Source organism: Moschus berezovskii, chromosome 8, assembly GCF_049115385.1.
Source record: "Moschus berezovskii isolate FMDL1 chromosome 8, NW_MosBer_1.0, whole genome shotgun sequence".
NCBI classification, from domain to species: Eukaryota; Metazoa; Chordata; class Mammalia; order Artiodactyla; family Moschidae; genus Moschus; species Moschus berezovskii.
The window spans coordinates 14,496,442-14,519,790 of NC_142467.1; the positions used below are offsets into that span (position 1 = coordinate 14,496,442).

Here is a 23,349-nt window from a genome sequence, read left to right on the forward strand (position 1 = left end):
CACACACACACACATATACATACACTTGGTCACTGTGGCAGGCACGCACGGTCTCTCTTACCTTCCCTCCAGGATAAAGAACTGGAGGATGTACCAAAGTAGATTTTCCCCCATCAAACTAGCAAATAAATACGTGAATATTTAGTTTTCTGTAAGAATTTTTTTCAATATGTGGGAATTAACATATCTTTTTGGCTTCCCCAGTGGCTCAGTGGTAAAGAATCTGCCTGCCAATGCAGGAGACAAGGGTTTGATCCCAGGGTCAGGAAGATCCCCTGGAAAAGGAAATGGCGACTCACTCCAGTATTCTTTCCTGGAGAATCCCATGAACAGAGGAGCCCGGTGGGCTACAGCCCATGGGGTTGCAAAGAGGCAGACACGACTGAGCAGCCAACAGTTTCACTTTCACTATCTATATATTAATGACTGTCCTCCCACAGGTAGAGTTGGTTGTACAAATTTCTATTCAAACTCAAGCTCCACTTAGCTATATCCCACTCCTTTGATGATTTCCCTCAGCCATCTAAAACCACGCAAGACCAAACACTCCACACGAAAGCGCTTTTTAAGCTGCAGATCTTCGGGTGAACAGTCACTTATTCTAAACATCCAAATTTATGAAAACATTTTTGCAATTCCATAGCCTTGGGTTTTCTAGTCTGCCTTACTGCTTTATTAAGCAATAGCTGGAAGGGATCCTTAAATCCTAGAAAGGAGGAGACATTCAAAGGCTCACCAAGAACAGTAAAATCTCCGTGGAATGCCTATAAATGAGCATGGAGCAGATTGTAACGGGAACTGAACTGCAGCCTTGGCTGCACCTGTTTTCAGCATAGATTCCTCCCTTAAAGTTTTATCCCACCCCTAGGGCATTAAATATTTTGAAACTAAAAGAGGAAAACCAATTCATGTGGGCTGGAAATGAAAATAATCCCACTCTGTGAAGGGCTGGTTCCACCCTGGCTAACTGTAGTGTGTTTAATTTTTGTTCTAGTTGTAAGACAAGAAACGTTTACTATCTGTTACCTCTACTGAGGGATTATATACACGTTCAATTTAAATATTCTATATGGTTTGAATTTCTGATCATAGGTGTGAATAACTTAAAATTCAAAAATTTTGAAGAGTTAATCCATAATTCTTTGAAGAACCTTGGAAAATAACTTTGAATATGGAGGCTTTAAACAGATGAGGGAAATGGTAACTCATAAAGATGAAGTAACCTGTCGAAGTTTACCACAGTTCACTGGCTCCATAAACATTTATCCAGAACATAGTTTGTGTTAAGTACATGTTAAATGATGGGAAACTGTCAGACATGTCCCTGACCTTGTGAAAGTTACAGCCGGGTTAGAGATGATACTAAGAGAACAACGACGTCAATCCCACTTCTGGTTATGCATCTGGATTCAATTATATTCAAAACAAAACAGGAGCCCCTGTGTTCACAGCAGCACCATTGACAACAGGCAGACATGGAAACAACATACACACACCATATCTTCTCTATCCATTCTTTTGTCGATGGACACTTAGGTTGTTTCCATGTATATGTATACATACATATATAGAGAGAATGGGATATTACTTGGCCATAAACAATGAAACAATGACATTTACAGCAACGTGGATGGCCCCAAAGACTACCATACTAAGTGAAGTAAGTCAGAAAGACACTGTATGATATCACTTATATGTGGAATCTAAACTATGGCACAAATGAATGCCTCTATGAAACAGAAACAGACTCACAGAGAGAACACTCTTGTGGTCACCTAGGGGGAGAGGGATGGGATTATCTGATGCAAGCTATTATATACAGAATGGATAAACAACAAGGACCTTCCCTGGTGGCTCAGATGGTAAAGAATCTGCCTGCGATGCAGGAGACCCAGGTTAGATCCCTGGGTTGGGAAGATCCCCTGGAGAAGGAAATGGCAACCCACTCCAATATTCTTGCCTGGAGAATTCCACAGACAGAGTAGCCTTATACGCTACAGTACTTGGGTTTGCAAAGAGTCAGACACAACAGAGGGACTAACACTTTTCTGTATAGCACAGGTAACTATATTCAACGTCCTGTTATAAACCATAATGAAAAAGAATGTGTATCGTTGTTGCTGTTCAGTTGCTCAGTTGTGACCCCAAGAACCACAGCAAGCCAGGCTTCCCTGTCCTTCACTATCTCCCAGAGCTCGCTCAAACTCATGTCCATTGAGTCAATAACGCCATCCAACCATCTCATCCTCTGTCGTCCCCTTCTCCTCCTGCCTTCCATCTTTCCCAGAATCAAGGTCTTTTCCAATGAGTCAGTTCTTCACATCAGATGGCCAAAGGATTGGAGCATCAGCTTCAGCATCAGTCCTTCTAATGACTATTTAGGGTTGATTTCCTTTAGAATTGACTGGTTTGATCTCCCTGCAGTCCAAGGGACTCTCAAGAGTCCTCTCCAGCACCACAATTTGAAAGTTCAGCACCAGTTCTTTGGTGCTCAGCCTTCTCTATGGTCCAACCACACATTCGTACATGACTTCTTGAAAAACCATAGCTTTGACTATGTGGACTTTTGTTGGCAAAGTGATGTCTCTACTTTTTAATATGTTGTATGGGTTTATCATAGCTTTTCTTCCAAGGAGCATCTTCTAATTTCATGGCTGCAGTTACCATCCACATTGATTTTGGAGCTCAAGAAAATAGAATCTGTCACTGTTCCCACTTTCCCCCCTACTATTTGCCATGAAGTGATGGGATCAGATGTGGTCTTGGTTTTTTTAATGTTTGGGTTCAAGCCAACTTTTTCAGTCTCTTCTTTCATCCTTATCAAGAGGCTCTTCAGTTCCTCTTTACTTTCTGCCATAAAGGTGGTATCATCTGCATATCTGAGGTTGATACTTCTTCTGGCAATCTTTATTCCAGCTTGCGAATCATTCAGCCTGGCATTTCACATAATGTACTCTGAATATGTTAAATGAGCAGGGTGACAATCTACATACAGCCTTAACATATTCTTTTTCCAATTTTGAACGAGTCAGTTGTTTCATGTCCAGTTCTAACTGTTGCTTCTTGACCCACTTATAGATTTCTCAGGAGACAGAAAAGGTGGTCTGGTACTCCAGTCTCTTCAACAGTTTCCCACAGTTCGTTGTTGTGATCTATACAGTCAAAGGCTTTAGCATAGTCAATGAACCAGAGTAGATGTTTTTCTGGAACTCCCTTGTCTTCTCCCTGATCCAATAAATGTTGGCAATTTGATCTCTGGTTTCTCTGCCTTTTCTAAACTCAGATTGTACATTTGGAGGTTCTCTGTTCACATTCTGCTGAAGCCTAACTTGAAGGATTTTGAACATTACCTTACTAGTGTGTGAAATGAGCCCAATTGTACAGTAGCTTGAACACTGTTTGGAATTGCCTTTCATTGGGATTGAAATGAAAACTGACCTTTCCCAATCCTGTGGCCACTGCTGGGTTTTCCAAATTAGTTAACATAGTGAGTGCAACACTTTAACAGCATCATCTTTTCAGATTTTAAATAGCTCAATTGGAATTCCATCAACTCCACTAGCTTTGTTGTACACAGTCCCTTACACAGACAGATAATGACATAATTGTGTCTTGAGGTGTCTCCTCCACCACCTTGGGGTCCGTTTAAAAGATCAGTGCTGGGTATACTCATCCACTGACCCTACTCTTACTCAAGGCAGGTCTCTGTCGAAGGCTTTCCCTAGATTCTGCAGGGTGCCAAGTGAGACTGCAGGAGAAGAGAAGCAAGACACGGATCAAGCCAACCATCCTGCGATGCTAGGTGTGAGTGGCCTCGCCCATGGGTCCCAGCTGAGAGAGCAAGGGCTTCTTCAGAAGGGGCGGTGTCCTAGACGGCTGGCTCAGCCACTCCTCTGCCATGAAGTGCGGCTGATGAAAACGTCAGGCCCTTGGCCCTCTGCTTCCCCGTCTCCCGTGGCACAGTCTTTCACTTGCTTGGGCTCCTATCAGCTTCTTTTCGGACACTGTCAGAGGGTTCATGGGGACCCTCAGTCTCTCCCCTCCACTCTCTCCGCTGCCCCATGATCGCCCTCCCTGCCCCCAGCTCAGTTCAGAGAGAGCACCCAGAGGATGCCAGCAGATGAGTCAAAGGCCACGGCTCACTCCAGACCTGGCTTCCTCTCCCCAACCCTCGCCGTCAGCATGCCCAGTCACCCTTCACACCCCAGCTGCCTTTGTTTGGGGAGGTGATGAAGATCACCGGCCCAAGTCCATGCCAGCCTTCCCCACCTGACAGTCCATCCACAGTTTCACTATGAATCACTGACCATCCTCTTCCCCCAGGGCTACTATGACCTGGAGAGCTGCAGGGCCAATGCCCAGCCCTCTGACCCATTTCCTTCTGGAAACCTCTTCCACTTGGCTCCATTTTGCTCTGCATTCTTTAGTATGTAGTCACCAACCCTCTGCCTTCTCTCTCATATTCCTGCATCCTTGGAGATGCAGGAATCCCCACGACTTTATCGTTTCCTCCGTGAACAGTTCTCGACATTTTAACAGCAGCCTTGCTTTATTACCAAACATTATTTTTACCTTAAAGGGAGGAACTCGAGAAAGAGGCAGGCTCAAATGCCTGCTCCAGCACTTAATTATTCTCCCAGAAGCCGTCACCCTAATCTGCAAAAGGAAAGTAATACTGCCTGCCTCCGGAGTCGCCCAGTGACGTAATGGGGGGAAATTCACCTCTTCTGAATCACCTGGAGGTGGGCACAGGGCTGCCTCCAGGGCTCAGCAACATTCCGTCCTTCTGTGTTGGTTTCCTGCCCACACTCCTGGTCTCATCAGGAATCTCCCACACCTGGATAACATCAAGTGCTTTCTAATATTTCATGCCTTGTTCTCTCCCACTCCCAGCCCCACCCCAGCCTCCAGCACCCAGCCCTTTCTATCACTGCCTAATTTATCTGAGATAAATGCATACCAGATTCCCACTCTGATGAAGCACTACACTCTTGCGGATTTCCCACCATCCTAGATGAGGTCCAATGTCTTCTGCCTGGACTTTAGATTCTTCGTATTCGACCTCATCTGCTTACTCCATTGCGTCTCTTGCTGTGTCCCATATCATGTTTCCCCATCACTCCCCACCCCAGGATGCTGTCCTTCCTGTCTTAGGAGAACTTCATCAGACAGCATCACTCACTGGCTAAGACAGCAAGAGTGGACTCTGGACTCGAGACTGGTGGAATTTCAGCCAACACTGAATTCATGTGCAAGTTCAAGTAGGTTCCTTAACCTCTCTGTGCCTCAGTGTCCTCATCTGTAAAATGAGAAGAGTAACAATTCTTCCCTTACAGCGTTGTTTTAAGACTTACCTGATGCACACAAACCCATTATAACAATGCATGGGAAGTGACAAATGCTGGACAAAGGCTAGTCAGTGTTAGCATCACCACCACGCTCCCATCCACCACTGAGCCTTGCATCTTGCCATCCCCACAGCCAAGGAAGCCTTTCTCTGCTCAGATTCCTCCTACCCTTGAAGATTTAGCTCAAGATGCAACACCTATATCCGCTTCAGCTCATCCTATCTTCTCAACTCCCTTATAGGCTTGTACTTCTCACTTGAACACTTGATCATATATGCTGTTGAGGGTTACTGAGTCTCTTCTAAATATCAGTCATGTCTTATCAACAAAGTTGTAAATTGACCAAGAGACAGAGATCATTTCCACTCCCAAGGTGCCTACCATAGGGTTTAGTAGCAGAGAGGAGCTCAAAATCCACTGTTGATTCCAATCTTTGTTTCCATTTGTTAATTGTCAAAGTTTCATTTAAACAAAGAATGAGGTATGGTTTTAATACCTTGCTTTTTTAAAAAAGAAAGCTAAAGTCAAAAATATAATTAATAAATCAGAAGAAAGGTTTAATCTGATTGCTTCTTATGGCCATGAGTCCACAGACAAGTCAATTAAACCAGAAGAGCATCTAGTTTCCCACATAGGAATACCATGTACCCCCCAAGGTTACTGTGAGAGAGTCAGATACCAAATACTAGGGCAATTTGAGCAAAGCACAAAACAAATATTAAAAAATTTAAGAAGTTCTGACAAATCAGTAACTGACTTTTATTTAGGTCTGCTAGATGCACAAGAGAGAATGTATAATTTGTTTCTGAACTATACTAGATTTTTATTTTAATAATACTTCTCAAAAAATGGAAAAAAAAAAAAACCCACATAGGTTTTCTTTAAAAACTTCTTTCTTTACAGTTTCTGTCAGAGTCCCAAACTTGAACTCCACGAGGCCAGGGGCCATGCCTGTCTCAGCAGCTGCACATACTCAAGTGACACACACAATAGGTGTTTAAGAAGTATTTGCTAAATAAATTAACGTATGAATTTGCACATGAATAAACATGAGTGTTATGTGATGGCTCAAATCAACATTATATTAGTTTTATTCAATCACCAGAAATTTTGTTTAAAGCACAGTTCAGAAAACTAGTTAGGAAAACAAAACATCTAGTCTTCTATACCCTTACTGGCATTACCCAGCAGTTGTATAACTTCAAAAAAATACTCAGAGGCACACAAAAACACCCTTAGCTGCTTCCTGTGAGACACCTGGAACAAACAATAGATGGCCCATGAGGGGCTTTCTAAAGAAAGCACTGCTGTTCTTCACAGACACCATTCATAGACCCAGTGAGAACACATTTATGGGGATGGACTATTCACTTTAGGAAATGAATATTCAGATGTTTAACTGTCTATTGTTTGCCCTTCAGTCATATCATGACATACCATCTTGCACAGTTCAGTTTCCTAACAAAAAACATGATTCCCATGAAATGGGTCATTTATGAATGAAGTGGAGCCATCTCTTTCAGGGAAAACACGGCTTTGTGCCAGGAGACCTAGTTCGGCACCAACTTCTACCTCCACACGTGTGCAATATGAGACCCGGTCCACCGTGAGAGGATCCTTATAAGAGATCAGAAGAGGGAGACTGTATTCCTCAGATGCAGGTTTGAAGATGCCCAGGGAAAACTTCACAGAGGAGATGGCAACAATTTACTTAGTACTCATGGCAGTTGGGATTGGGAGGTAGGTGAGGACTATAGAACCTTCCATGCGCCAGGAACTGTGGCAGGTGCTTTAGGCATCTGATTTCAGTGTATCTTTATAAAGCCTAGGACCCAATCATTATTATCTGCATTTTACAAAGGAGAGAACTGAGGCTCAGAGAAGTTAGGTAACATATCTAAGATCTCACAGTTAAGAAGCTGTAGAGCTTGGATCTGAACACAGACAATGATAAGGTCCATAAGCTTTACGCTATAACAAGTTGACTCTCCTACTTTCAAAAAGTAAGATGAAATATTTTAGTTTTGCAAAACAAAGAGATGGAACCAGGGATAGGGTAGTCATTCCAGATGAGCAAAACAGCTTGAGCAAGACTCAGAGGTGGGGAAGTACCAGAGATCATCAGTCCGGAAGCTGAATGAAGTAGAACATGGCAAAATGAGGCAACCTGAACACTGCCTGGGGGAAACAGAAAGTGATTCTATCCAGGCTGAGGATGCTATACACTCATGAAATATATTAAAAGGGACTGCACAGCCTTAAGATAAAAATAGAAAGTCTGAGCTCTACTTGCTCTGGGAAGTGGAGAGAACATGCATCTTTGGCCTCTGATGCAACCCTGTGGGCAGACCTCAAAATAAACATCCACACGTTGCCTGGCAACTGGGACAGTAGCCACAGCTGATCTGTGATCGAAATCCAAGCCCCGAGAGACCTTAGAACATTTGGCCACACCCTGTGAGTGCCTGATTATGAGCTGTGACACAGGAGCACCCCAAACGCTTAGGAAAAAAGGTGTGAAGTTTGGTACCCTAAGACAACCGTTTCATTTTCATTGTTTTGTGAGCCCCACTTTTCCAGTGTTCCCCTTCCCTCCCCCTGGGGCTGATTATTTTGTAGGCAAGGAAGAGAGCCTGGATTTGTCATCAAAGAGGAGAAATGCAGCTTTTCTTTCTTTTAAAGTTGTGTTCATGCCTTTGAGAGCCTAGTTATTTTACTTGATGCATGAATAATTCCAACTATGTCTGACTTTGGCTGCCCCGAACAAGCCAGAGAAGTTAGACCCAGAAAAGACAGCCTACTTTCCTCTCGTGGTCCCTCCCCTAGAAAAGGTTTGCTTGGCTAGGACATTCTGAAGCGTGTGAGTCACACAATTTAAGCCGATTGGAAGCAACATAATGAACAATGAGGAAGACTGCCCATGACAGGTTCTTTGAACTTAAGTCTTAACCTCTCTAGAACACAGTTTCCTCATCTGTAAACTGTCAGTCTTGAGAACTCTGTAGCTCTGCAACTCTAATATGATAGGCTGTAAATATGTAAAGCTTGTTAAATAATGCACCCAGTGATAGATGTTCAAAGGGGAAAACACAAGAGTTTAGCCTCTGGAGCCCCACGGACCTGGGGAGTCACACTATCTGTGTAACTTCAGGCAAGTTGCTTAAACTTTAGTGTCAGGTTCCTTGCGACCCACAGACTGTAGTCTGCCAGGGTCCTCTCTCCATGGGATTTTCCAGGCAAGAAATACTGGAGTCAGTTTACTTGATGCATGAAGACTGTAAAAATAGTAAAAATACTGGAGAAGGATCCCCTTCTCCAGAGGCTCTTCCCAACCCAGGAATCAAACCTGAGCCTCCTGTGTTGCAGACAGATTCTTCACTGTCTGAGCTACAAAGAAGTCCTAAAATTTCCAAGATTGCATTTTAAAAAATTTGTTAAATGGTATAAAGGTGACATCTACCTCATAAGATGGTAGTGAGGAATTAATCAGGATGTGTTGATCAGGCCTGGCACATCATAAGTTAGTAAACAAAAGTAATTTGTATCGTTTTACAAGTATCAATTGCCTAGGCTCCCCTGATAGCTCAGTTGGTAAAGAATCCGCCTGCAAATGCAAGAGACCCCAGTTCGATTCCTGGGTTAAGAAAATCTCCTGGAGAAGGTATAGGCTCCCTACTCCAGTATTCTTGGGCTTCCCTTGTGGCTCGGCTGGTAAAGAATCCGCCTGCAATGCGGAAGACCTGGGTTCAATCCCTAGGTTGGGAAGATCCCTTGGAGAAGGGAAAGGCTGCCCACTCCAGTATTCTGGCCTGGAGATTCCATGGACTATACAACCCATGGGGTCACAAAGAGTCAGACATGACTGAGCGACTTTCACTTTCAAAAGTTCTCTTCAGTCTCAGAATGGTGAAGCACTTTAGTGGTGACCACTGCTTTGAGAAGTTACACACTCATACTGTTTATCCTACAGAGAAAGGGCAATATTATTTTACATTATGAAATTTTCTTTGGGTTGAAATGCATTGCTTATTTATCCTAAAAGATTATGAGCTTATCTGAAGCATATTTGGTTACTGGTGATATGATTATTGTACAAGAATAAAAAATTCTGAGCTCTGGCGAACAGTTGCCTGAGAGCCTTTCAGCTTGGTTTTCACAGTGCTTTCAAATTCATTCCTTAGGCACAAACCTAAGAAAGCGTGAAAGAACTGAGACGTTGTTATGGACCGCTCTATAATAAAAGCCACGGCCTATCTGAATCTCGACAGGGATGACAGGCTCAAAACGCTTCTTAACGAAACCGAGAAGGTACCTATACGGAAACACGGAGATGGTGCCAGTTGCATGGTGCCCGAGAGATGAGCCTGTCGCGTGGCCATTCTTGTAGCCGGCTTCTCAGTGAAACACGTTCTTAATAAGAAGACTAAATTGACAGGAATTAGTACAAAGTTCCCTTCTCCAAGCTGATTTTCAAATAATGAAAATGAAAATGCAGGATGAAATAAAACATTGTTCTTGAAATCACATAAGAAAAACAAATTTACACACGTACACTAACAACAAGCTTAATCTTTGCAAGTATTAAAGAGGTAACGTCATGCAGTCAGGAAAAAGGCTGTGGGGCCTGACCACTTGAGTTTGAATTCCAGCTCTGCTACCAGCTGTATGACCTTGCACAAATTCCCTAACTGCTTTGTATCTCAGTTTCCTCATCTGTACAGTGGGAAGAATCAATACCTTCCACATTTCATCCCACTTTCCCCTAAAATTAAAAAAAAAAATCAACAGGAGAATTGATTTTTAAAACTAGGTTTCATTTTAAATATGTAAAAACTTTGTAAAAATATGATCAGCGCTGCTTATCCTTAAGTCTAAGGAAAAGTTCTGCATTCCGACACCAGAAGGATCTTTTTCACTATGTATTTTACTTGTTTTTTTAAAAAATTTCCCTATATTTAGATGTGTGATTTATTCCTTCTTTACTGTCCATTAAGACATCTGAAGAAACTCTAGTCAACAAAAGTCTTATTTGCTAATTCCAATCAGTGTATAATATACTCTTTCATAGAAACAGGAAATTTAATCAATCACAATTTCCACAGCATTAAGATACTGAGCATAATATTGAGGGCATAATATCAATTTCTAGTGCTTTTCTGAATTTAGATACAAATTCCTCTCTCAGTTATTTAAACTGCCTGAATATAAACTATTGAGTGTAGGATTTTATAAGACTGGTCTACTGAAAAAGGCATTGGAATCAAATAGAACCTTGCTATCTATGTGACTCAGGGTAAATTAATCTAAGCTTTAGTCTTCTCATTTTAAAAACGGTCCTAATACCCATTTATCTAGTTGCAAAATATGCAACTTTTAAGAAGATTAAATGAAATCCATAAATCACTTGGCACAGTAGTTGTTTAACAAATTAATAAACAATTGGCTTTTCTTCTTTTCATTTATTTTCAATTTATCTAGATCCTGAAGAGCTTCTCCAAACTACATACATACTGCTGGACCTAACCCCTCTCCCACAGCATTCCAGAATTATCTACAGATTATCAGAATGTCCTTTGTTAATCGTTTGTTTCCTACTAGTTGTCTCTCCATTTTAAATAGTAACCAAATCTTCAGTTCATTGGTCAGTAGAAGAATGTGGAGAAGTTATACACACAGAGAAAAGTTACAGTTTATCACTGGTTCAACTGGAAATCAACTGGGGTATTTTGCCAACATTTTAATTGCAAATATGTAGATCAGTGTTCATCACATTCAATCTCTGGAAACTCAAGAAGAGGTGTAAGAATATGATTGTCAGAGGACTACAGAATGAGACGGTTCTAATTTGCCAGCCTAGGAATCCTGCCACAAGAACACTATTTGAGAATAATTCGGCACCCAATACCGTAATATTGAAAAAAATTCCTGAAACCAAGGAAGAACCCAAACTCGACGGCCAAAGCGGGGAGCCTTTCCCTTACGATCTCTACATATTCAACAAGGGGGTACACTGTTCCTTAGTAATGTGTGGACACTTTATGGCTAAAATTTCTATCAATAATTAGCTAATAAACCGATTGAGTTAAAACTCAAGTTACAGTAGGACATCACATAGAAGATGATACGGTTTTATAATATTGCTAGGGGAAAATGATCACTAATTTTAATCAGTGAAACTATGTGAAATATGCAGGAATCTATACATATTTAATTATCTTATACTAAAATTATGCATAATGATTGCTGGCAATGAATGTTATATCAAGCTATTGGGCACTGTGCCAGGTCAAGCATTAACACCTTTGCTATTTGTTTAGTCACTGAGTTGTGTCTGACTCTTTGTGACCCCGTGGACTGTAGCCCGCCAGGCTCCACTGTCCTTTGGACTTCCCAGGCAAGAAGACTGGAGTAGGTTGCCACTTCCTTCCGCAGGGGATCTTCCTGACCTAGGGACTGAATCCGTGTCTCCTGCACTGGCAGGTGGATTCTTTACCATGGACTAATAATTAACAAAGCCCTGTGAAGGCAGGGAAAGAGCAGCTGAGAAGTATGATCACAGGCTAAGGAAACAGGCAGCACTGCTCAGTTTTTCAATTTCCCTCTGGACAGGACCTCTGCATAGGAGGTGTGAGTGAAGTCACGGAGCTGCCTGGCACTCGAAATGCTCCCCAGCACGCTCACACCAGCTTGTTGAGGGACAGGCTTGCTAACTCGGAGATGTTCTTCACATGGTTCATCAAGGAGTGACAGTTTTCGGCTTTTATCTCTGACTAGGGGATAATTGGGATTATGCCTGTAGTGTACATCTTTCTTACACTAGAAAAATATAGAATATAAGCTTCACCAAGCTCAACAGTGCTGTCGTCTTACAGGCAGATATTCTGGCCCACTAGTTCAGTTCAGTTCAGTTGCTCAGTCGTGTCCGACTCTTTGCGACCCCATGAATCACAGCACGCCAGGTCTCCCTGTCCATCACCAACTCCCAGAGTTCACTCAAACTCATGTCCATTGAGTCGGTGATGCCATCCAGCCATCTCATTCTCTGTCGTTCCCGTCTCCTCCCGCCCTCAATCCCTACCAGCATCAGACTCTTTTCCAGTGAGTCAACTCGTCGCATGAGGTGGCCAAAGTATTGGAGTTTCAGCTTTAGCATCAGTCCTTCCAATGAACACCCAGGATTGATCTCCTTTAGAATGGACTGGTTGGATCTCCTTGCAGTCCAAGGGACTCTCAAGAGTCTTCTCCAGCACCACAGTTCAAAAGCATCAATTCTTCGGCGATCAGTTTTCTTCACTGTCCAACTCTCACATCCATACATGACAAGTGGAAAAACCATAGCCTTGACTAGACGGACCTTGGTTGGCAAAGTAATGTCTCTGCTTTTTAATATGCTGTCTAGATTGGTCAGAACTTTCCTTCCAAGGAGTAAGCGTCTTTTAATTTCATGGCTGCAATCAGCATCCAGAGTGATTTTGGAGCCAGAAAAGTAAAGTCTGACATTGTTTCCACGGTTTCCCCATCTATTTCCCATGAAGTGATGGGACCAGATGTCATGATCTTTGTTTTCTGAATGTTGAGCTTCTAGAGGAACTCTTAATTCTATACATATCCATATATCTAGGATACAGCTCAGTTGCAAGGATTTATTTAAGAAAAAAGTGAATTTTTTTTCTGAAAAATTTTTAGAAACATAATATTTGCCTATCTCTGTAGATCAGGATTCTAACACTCAAATGAAAATATACTTTGGGGGATGTGAATGGGTGTATCAGGCCAGAATGAAGAGGGGGTAGGAAGCTTCATGACAAAATAGAACGTGCGGTTATCATCTAAAGGCTTTCAAACATTTTAAAAACACTGCGCAGGCTTAATAAAATTAATCTGAATTCTGATTCAAGAGCCCCTTTCTGTTCTAGACACACAGAAATACTGTATAAAATTTAATATTAAAACATTAATTAAATAAAGAGATAAATCAAGAGATGGTGAATGTAAAAGAGAAGTTGAGAATTCTGCAAGATAAAAATTCTGGCCACAAGTCTCAGTTCCCTGCTGTAGACCAAACCCTCTGAACCTCATGCATCTCTGTAAACAAAACATTATGAAAAGAAGCATATCCAAAAGCATATATTCCAGGACTCTGATGATGACAAGTCATGGTAATGGCATTCTATTAGACGATTCTATTTGCTTTGTTAAATCTAAACAGAATTCCCTATTCCATAAGAAGGAAACAGAAAAGACTCACACGACTGAAAACCAAACAAATAATTTTCCCTCTGCTACTCTGGCCTACTTAGTACAGCTAATGAAGAAACGATGTGCAGGAGACTGAGTCTCTGGTTTCTTTGTAGGAGCAGCTTTCTGCCCCAGCAACTCTATTCTAGACAACTCTGGAGGGATCAAGATCTCATCGAGGTATTTATACTGAGGACCTCAATCCATGTCAGAGTCCAAAGAGTATGCCTGCATACTCACCCAGGTGCATTCTCTTATACCAGCTTTGAAAGAGGAGTGGTTCAGGTCCTTTCTTAGACTCCAACAGAGGGCCATGAACATCAGTCAGGTCGGTTTATGGAGGCCACTCAGGATGGCTCAGAAGTCTCAGCTTCTGTGAGTAGAAGAGCCACAACTCTCAGCAAGACTGCACTGCGCTGCTGCTCACAGACCGACTCTGGTGAGCCAACTGCCTTCTTAAAGCAGCGCTCATTCCACTTTTACAGGTTTAAGGATTTACCTCAAACGCTTACTGGGCCATAGATTCCAGTGATGTTGACTGGGTAGGTCTGAGGTGCCACCTGGCAATCTCCATTTTTAATTAAGGATCCCAGGTGAATTTCACACAGATGCTTTCCAGGCTTCGTATCATGAAACACTGCATTAGAGCATTCCAAGGGGGAGGAGGAAGTACAACCCCAGGACAAGGGTTAGAAGAGTCCCAGGCCCATGGATTAGCCTGGGATTATCCCACTGGACTGCCTTCTCTATTTGAGAACCAAGAACCTTTTCTCCTCTGAGGAGACCCCGCTGCTAAAACACAGCTCTGTGCAATTAAGGGAGCCTTGCTTCAGTTACAGTCAGCTTCCCCATGGCTTAGTATTACTAGTCCATTGTCAAGGCTCCCTGGGAAACTCCTTACGTTCCAGAACGTGGATGATGATGAGCCACGGAGTCATCACCACTCACCCACATCTCAGCCATTATGATCAGTATGTACCATGAGCCCTAGAGAACTGAGGATAATTATGTTTTGGCAATATGTAAACCTGATTGCAGCCATGAAATTAAAAGACACTTATTCCTTGGAAGGAAAGTTATGACCAACCTAGATAGCATATTAAAAAGCAGAGACATTACTTTGCCAACCAAGGTCCGTCTAGTCAAGGCTATGGTTTTTCCCATGGTCATGTATGGATGTGCGAGTTGGACTGTGAAGAAGGCTGATCGCTGAAGAATTGATGCTTTTGAAGTGTGGTGCTGGAGAGGACTCTTGAGAGTCCCTTGGACTGCAAGGAGATCCAACCAGTCCATTGTAAAGGAGATCAATCCTGGGTGTTCATTGGAAGGACTGATGCTAAAGCTGAAACTCCAATCCTTTGGCCACCTCATGCGACGCATTGACTCATTGGAAAAGACTGATGCTGGGAGGGATTGGGGGCGGGAGGAGAAGGGGATGACAGAGGATGAGATGGCTGGATGGCATCACCGACTCAATGGACATGAGTTTGAGTTGGTGATGGACAGGGAGGCCTGGCGTGCTGTGATTCACGGGGTCGCAAAGAGTCGGACATGACTAAGCGACTGAACTGAACTGAAACCTGTTTACCAAAGCTAACTTGACTAATCCGTAAAAGCAGACCCAAATCTTCTTTACAACATATGAGAAATCCTCCCAAATAAAACTGACTATTAGGGTTTTGTAAGTGTTGCATCCAAGGGAAAATAAACAGACACTATCACCAAAAGAGACCAAGAGGCCCCTTTGTAACTGAGATGTGCCAATCACTGCCAGCGAAGGAATCAGTAAAAATGATCAAGGGTGAGCAGATGAGCCTCTGCGCTTTTTCCTTATTTTGCCTAGGATATGTGTCCACCACGCGGCAGCTGACAAACAGGAAATATTCAATAAGAAACGAAATGGAGACAGTGTGCCTTTAGAGGTAAGTGTCTGGAATGCAGGGGCAGGTTATCCTGTTGGTGAGCTTGTCTGCCCTCCCTGCATCGCAGCTTGGGTTGTGAAGCAACAGGAAGATGAGCAGGACGACCTGTCACCCTCCAAGCTGGTTTGGCAGACAGACAGCACAGACTCAGGCAGCTATGGAGTCTCCAGCTAATCTGTGCAATGCGCAGGACAAATGGAAATCTCAGGTTGTCACTAACACCTGGTGGGAATCCTGTCTGCAGGGGACAGTTGTCAAGAACACCTCACGAGAGAGCCCTAAAATGGATCAAAACTCTCAGTCCCACATAACAGCATACGGAAAAGTGTGCGGGGGGAGATCAGAGTAACTCCACTGGTAGTCAGGGGCAAGTCTGGAAAGACGGGATCAAGAAAATAATGAATCAGGCAAGCCAACGCTTGGGAAGTTGGATGCATTCAGATCTCTGAAGAGTCCGGCCTTGAACTGACTGGTTACAGATCTCCTTTAAGGGACTCATTTTACTAACGTTTATTCCCAGAAAAACAGGCCCAAGCTTAACCTCATCCCCCTTACCTCAAACTTGCACTGCCTCACAGCACCTTGATAGCAACGCTTTTTAGCACTTTTTACACTGTGTTTTTATATTTGTTATGTGGGCCATACTTCACATCTGTATCCTGAGCACCATGTGGGGCCATTGTAGAAGTTAAACAAAAATAGTTCATTATGGATCTCTTTTGATTACCTAATCTTTACCTAATGGACAAACAGATGGTAAGCTGTAAATGCTCATAAAGCTTAGAGAACAAAAACGAATATTGTTTTACCTTTTCTACCTACCTCGGATAAATCTCTACGCTCGTGCAACAGTATCTTAGGGGTCTGTTCATATTGAGTAAAAAAAACCAATCTTCTTTTTCAATGCAATAAATATTTATTGAGCAATTACTATGTGGAAGGCACCATGGAAGATGCAGTGGTGGTCCAAAGATGTGGATCTTGTCTTCAAAGGGCTCACAGCAGAGTAAAAAGCTGGCATTCTAACAAAAGTAACCATAGCCAAATGAGATGATACAGTCAAACGAGACTTCAGTGTGTGTTAACTCCACCCACTACATTTAGGACGTATTTTATGGAGAGGTGTTAAACATGCCCTGAGAAACAACACAGTGCAGTGGTTAAAAGATCAGGCTCTTACTCTCTTAATCTGTAAAGTGGGCATGAGAAGGGTATCTACCTCCTCCCTTTCTCATCATCAGATCATGTAAAATGCTCGACATATGCATAGAACACAGTAATTGTCAGTAAGAATAGCTATAACTATTAATGCTGATTTTTTTTTTTTTGCTGTTTAGTCACGAAGTCGTATCCAACTCTTTTGTGACCCCATGGACTGTAGCCCGCCAGGCTCCTCTGTCCCTGGGATTCTCCAGGCAAGAATACTGGAGTGGGTTGCCATTTCCTTCTCCAGGGGATCTTTCCAACCCCGAGATAAAACCCACGTCTTCTGCTTGGCAGGCAGAATCTTAACCACTGAGCCAATACGCTGATCTAATACAGATTGTGTTGATCTGTTCTTTTTCTGAAACCTATTAAAATCACTTGCTAATAATTTATTATTATTGCCTAAATGTGAACAGGAGGGCACAAGGCTAACAATGTCACTTTAGCAACAGGATTACACACAGCCTCCACCCAAATCTCCAAGGTTCAAATATATGTATGGACTTGCTCAGAAGTCAACCTGTCTTAAGAGATGCTGTTCAGTTCAGTTCAGTCGCTCAGTCGTGTCCGACTCTCTGCGACCTCACGAATCACAGCACGCCAGACCCCCGTGTCCATCACCAACTCCTGGAGTTCACCCAAACTCATGTACACAGAGTCGGAGATGCCATCCAGCCATCTAAATCTCGGTTGTCCCCTTCTCCTCCCGCCCCCAACCCTTCCCAGCAAAGAGATGCTGTAAAGGACCCTTAAAGACTGGAAACAATGGGACTGAGTAATTATATTTATGGCTTTCCATAAAAATAGTGTATTGACTGATCTTAACCATGGTGGGGGGGGCAGCACCCAATGAAAGGGAATTTTAAAATGTATGCATGATGGCATTTTTGTCATGCTCTGGCATTTAGTGGGAACAAGAGAGCCCTGCCCAATTAGGAACAGTCAACCCAAATGCCATTAGTACTCTGTTGAGAAACACTGGGAAACTGACATTTTTTAGTTAAAAGGTATTCACACAGAAAAAAAATAAAACACAACAGTTTGTGAAGGCCCATTGTACTTTCTCAGTATGCAGATTATTAACTCAGTATATAAAAAACTACAGGATAAAATAGCTCCTTCTTATGAGGCCAGACACACTGATGCTAAAACACAGATTCAAATATCCCAGATTCAAACAGTCTCCAAAATGAGGGCGCTGTGAGGTAAAGAGAAGAGACAAAGGTGTCTCTGTGCAGAGGAGAACATAGGTTGTGGGCTTTCATTTAAATAGGACTGAATGATTAAGTGGTTCATATTGTGGGAAAAGTAAATACTTCCAGCTAAGAAGTAGTGATGCCTTACAGATAGCTGTTATTATAAACAATGAATAGGAACACAAATATTTGGCTGATTTTACCAACTGAATTCAAATTAACCCCGCATGTTTTCCTAAATCTTTTTCAAATGATCAGTTTCAGATCAGTTTCAGTTCAGTTCAGTCGCTCCTGTCCAATAATTGTTCTCTTTTAAATCTTCATTGCTGAGAGAAGAATTATACTCAGCCAATTCATGGACAACCAAGAAACCTAACCCATCACTAATAAACTCCTCTCCGCACTGAGCATCTTCTCTTAAAGCATGAGAACTGAAACAGACAATGTTTATACTTGAAGGCACTGCTTCATAAACACATCAGGCAGTCTGCAAAGTTCACTTTTTTTTTTTAAAGTCATCAAGTGTTCTTGCTGCCTGTACCAGGATTCGCGCTCTATCCTCGCTGCTATTGGCCAGCTACCCCTTCTCCATCAGTCGGCAGATGTAGCCTTGGATAGTCTAGCATGATTTTGCTAAATGTCACTATTCTGTTTTAATCTTACACAGGCAGCAATCTCCTCCCCACTGCATTCCCAGCAATAAATATCCGTAGATACTGAAAAATCAGCGTGCAAAAGTTAAATTCAGTTCCCACAAACAACATGTCAGGAAGAGGCACTCTTCATTAGAAAATAAACTTGCCGTCTTTAAACAGCAGGTGCCACTCCTTATTGGCCCTCCCTGCAATGCAGAGGTTTTCCCTCTCGAAAACATCTCATATAGCAGGAACTTTCCAGAACTGCCGAGTAAGCAAGCAGTCCCATTCCTCTGATGTAGGTACAGGTAGATTCCCTACGGGACTAGTCAGAGGTCTCAAGGTCCCACCCTTGGAGGACGCTTCTTAAACTCTCAGCCTCCTTTTCTCAAGCTATAAAATAGGAATAAAGAACCAGCCCCGAACGCGTTTATAACTGAGGCATGGGACCACCCTAACAGCTCAGAAGAGGTCGTCAATCTCCACGAAAACATTTTGCATTCTTGAAAGACAGGTACAAAGGACCGCTCAGTGATGTCATCCGACCACAGCCTCAGGTTGTGTTCAAGGAAACAGAACCAAAACAAGTCACAACATCGGCCACGCCACACCCCGCACGTTATCAGGTACACGGAGAGGTTACACACAGTGAAGTCATTCTCTAAAACGGAGGTCACCACGGCGGAGGGGGCAGGGCGCGGGGAGACGGGGTCTAATCGTAAAGATCACGGGGCCAAACTGAATCCACAGAGCTGCTGCTCTTTTTTTGTTTTTCAGCATTTTTTCCAGGTCACACAAATCCCTGGTTTTGGAACCCTACCCTGTACGATCACCAGATCCATCCCCAGTCCAGCAGCCAGGCACAGCGGCACCGCCGGGAGGAGGGGTCGGCAAGTAACACAAGGGAGCTTAGAACCCACTGGAAGGAGATGGATCTTAAAGGTCAAAGGATTGGTCGGGGCGCACGTCCAGGCGCTGGGAGCCCGCCGGCCCGGGAAGCCGCCACAGCCTCGGGGACAAGCGGCCGAAATCAGTACTCACTCTGCGTCCGGCTTCGGGGCCCCGGAGACGTCAGCGGGGCGCGCGGGTTGCATTCCCGATTGCGCCGGCCCCCGCGGTTTCAGCTTGCAGCCGCAGCGCAGCGCGCGGAGACGGACGCGGCGGGGCGGTCCCGGGACGCGCGACGCAGGCGCTCCCCGCCCTCCGCTGCCCTCCCCGGCAGCACCGCCCCCGGGGCTCCGCGCGGTTCCTGGAGGGGGCGATGGCCGCTCTGCCTGCGGGGCCGGCATCCCCCGGGCTGGCTAACAAAACAACGCGATGCAGGGCACCCGCCGATGGCAGAGGTCTGCCGCTCCAAGGCTGTCTCTGTGCGAACACACGCCCCCAAATGTCGCTTTTTAAACTACGGAGGAAATTAACATTTTACATCCCATAACAGATTTTGCTTTCTAAAGAGTGGTTCAGCAGAACCAAAATTCTACTGAATTACTGTACATTATACATTATGACTAAACATTTCAAAATAAGAATGGATTTTAAGCCACTGAATAAAATAAGAATGCATGAATCCATACTGCCATAAATAAATTTGTTTATATATATACTCAGCCAATTCATGGACACTCAAGAAACTTAACCGACCACTAATAAATTCCTCTCCGCCCTGAGACTCTTCTCTTAAAACATGGGAACTGAAACACAGACAAAGTTGGCCACCTACCCTTTCTGCAGCAGCTGGCAGATGTAGCCTTGGCTAGTCTGGAATGATTTTGCTAAATGTCCCTATTCTGTTTTAATCTTACACAGGTAGCAACCTCCCCACCACATTCCCAGCAATAAATATCCTTTAGATACTGAGGAGAGATTAGGAAATACTTTTCCTTATAGAAGAATACACTTAAAAACTTGAAGTTGCTCAGTCGTGTCCGACTCTTTGCGACCCCATAGACTAGCCTACCATGCTCCTCCGGCCTTGGGAGTTTCCAGGCAAGAGTACTGGAGTGGGGTGCCATTTCCTATCCCGACCCAGGGATCAAACCTGGGTCTCCCACATTGAAGGCAGACGCTTTACCGACTGGCCCAGCAGGGAAGAAAATAGAAGAATGCTAACAAATAAATATAAAACAAGGGATTGGGGTTAGGGAAAACACTTATAAAATTTTAAAGAAATATGGGAAGCCAGTTTCCCCCAAAGCCATAAACTGCTTACAATAAAGGCTCGAGACAGGGAGCTGGGGGTGTGAGTGCAGGAGGCGGTGGCAGTGGGTGGTTGAGGACCAGAAATTCAGGCCTCACGAGTGACAGCTGAGCAGTGACTCACTCTGTCTCCAGCCAAAGCAGAGGTGACGGCCAGCTGGCATTCAGCAGAGTGCTCATCTGGGCAGGCTGGTACCCACATCCACCCAGCAATCAAAGCAGGCGGGGTCCACTGACTTCTGCAAGGTGTTCCCCACAGCCACCTTATTTCTTATCATTTTTCATTTACTTGGTGGTGAAAGAAAAGCCCTTCCACCTCTAATATTCTATAATTCCCTGAGGAGAAGACCCCCATCCTCATAATTCTTCTAGATGAAAATGTAGCTTAAATTCCTTTTTGGTTCATGGTCAGTATTATCTCTGCTTTTTTGTTTCTTAACCTCAGCTTATCTTAACCTCAGCCTATCAGTGACATTTCAAACAACCAGCTTGACTTACTTGGGCCACTTCTCAAGAGGGATGAGCCCTGAGTCCCACAGCTCCAACGTTAGGTAGCATATCTCTCTCAATGAGGGTATGTCTGAGCTCTTCAAGGGTACAGATTAGTAATTACATGGTTGTGAAATAAAACTTCCGAAGATGCTTATCCTGCAGGACAGGTAGAAAAGGACTCTTCTCCTTGGAGATGAAGAGGGACGGAATTGCTCCCAGGTATACTGTGTCTGTGTGAACCATGAACTCCCAGATGTTCAAGCAGGTTTTAGAAAAGGCAGAGGCACCAGAGATCAAATTGCCAACATCCGCTGGATCATGGAAAAAGCAAGAGAGTTCCAGAAAAACATCTATTTCTGCTTCATTGACTATGCCAAAGCCTTTGACTGTGTGGATCACAATAAACTGTGGAACATTCTGAAAGAGATGGGAATCCCAGACCACCTGACCTGCCTCTTGAGAAACCTGTATGCAGGTCAGGAAGCAACAGTCAGAACTGTACATGGAACAACAGACTGGTTTCAAATAGGAAAAGGAGTACGTCAAGGCTGTATATTGTCACCTTGCTTATTTAACTTATATGCAGAGTATATCATGAGGAATGCTGGGCTGGAAGAAGCACAAGCTGGAATAAAGATTGCCGGGAGAAATATCAATAACCTCAGATATGCAGATGACACTACCCTTATGGCAGAAAGTGAAGAGGAACTCAAAAGTCTCTTGATGAAAGTGAAAGAGGAGAGTGAAAAGGTTGGCTTGAAGCTCACCATTCAGAAAACTAAGATCATGGCATCTGGTCCCATCACTTCATGGGAAATAGATGGAAAAACAGTGGAAACAGTGTCAGACTTTATTTTTTTGGGCTCCAAAATCACTGCAGATGCTGATTGAAGCCATGATATTAAAAGACACTTACTCCTTGGAAGGAAAGTTATGACCAACCTTGATAGTATATTAAAGCAGAAACATTACTTTGTCAACAAAGGTCCGTCTAGTCAAGGCTATGGTTTTTTCCGTGGTCATGTATGGATGTGAGAGTTGGATTGTGAAGAAAGCTGGTCGCCGAAGAATTGATGTTTTTGAACTGTGGTGTTGGAGAAGACTCTTGAGAGTCCCTTAGACTGCAAGGAGATCCAACCAGTCCATTGTAAAGGAGATCAGTCCTGGGTATTGGTTGGAAGGACTGATGCTAAAGCTGAAACTGCAATACTTTGGCCACCTCATGCGACGAGTTGACTCACTGGAAAAGACTCTGATGCTGGGAAAGGTTGGGGGCGGGAGGAGAAGGGGACGACAGAGAATGAGATGGCTGGATGGCATCACCGACTCTGTGGACATGAGTTTGAGTGAACTCCGGGAGTTGGTGATGGACAGGGAGGCCTGGCATGCTGTGATTCATGGGGTCACCGAGAGTCGGACATGACTGAGCGACTGAACTGAACTGAACTGAACTGAACTGATACTGTGTCTATTCTAGTCCCTGAGGTTCATCCTTTCTCCCAGCATGGCCTCCACATCACCCACCTCTCAAAAACTGGAAGGTATTTATCAAATAAAGAAAACCCTGGGCCTTACCCCCTTATGAGGAAACAGATTTTTGTGGCATGGAACCTGAGAATCTGCATTTTAACCAGATTATCTAATCTGTTACATATTCTGATTCTCTGATCAGTTTAGGTAATCTCAGTTCAGTTCCGTTCCTGTCCAACTCTTTGCAACCCCATGAATCACAGCACGCCAGGCCTCCATATCCATCACCAACTCCCGGAGTTCACTCAAACTCATGTCCATCGAGTCGGTGATGCCATCCAGCCATCTCATTCTCTGTCGTCCCTGTCTCCTCCCGCCCCCAACCCCTCCCAGCATCAGAGTCTTTTCCAATGAGTCAACTCTTCACATGAGGTGGCCAAAGTATTGGAGTTTCAGCTTCAGCATCAGTCCTTCCAACGAACACCCAGGATTGATCTCCTTTACAATGGACTGGTTGGATCTCCTTGCAGTCTAAGGGACTCTCAAGAGTCTTCTCCAACACCACAGTTCAAAAGCATCAATTCTTCAGCGATCAGCTTTCTTCACAGTACAACTCTCACATCCATACATGACCACGGGAAAAACC

The 23,349-nt window shown here is 43.7% G+C and overlaps 1 protein-coding gene across 8 annotated transcripts in view; it reads right to left on the bottom strand.

Moving 5' to 3' along the window:
* Positions 1 to 23,349, bottom strand: part of CAST (calpastatin) — a 125,299-nt gene that overhangs the window by 56,616 nt on the left and 45,334 nt on the right. Inside the window, exon 1 of one of the 8 annotated variants that reach the window (XM_055429454.2) lies at positions 19,587 to 19,728. The exons of 6 other annotated variants lie outside the window; for them this stretch is intronic. The gene's annotated coding sequence lies outside the window, so the exon portion shown is untranslated. Of the gene's footprint in view, positions 1 to 19,586; positions 19,729 to 23,349 lie in introns of those variants that run through there. One more of the 8 variants, XM_055429455.2, reaches the window with a different exon arrangement.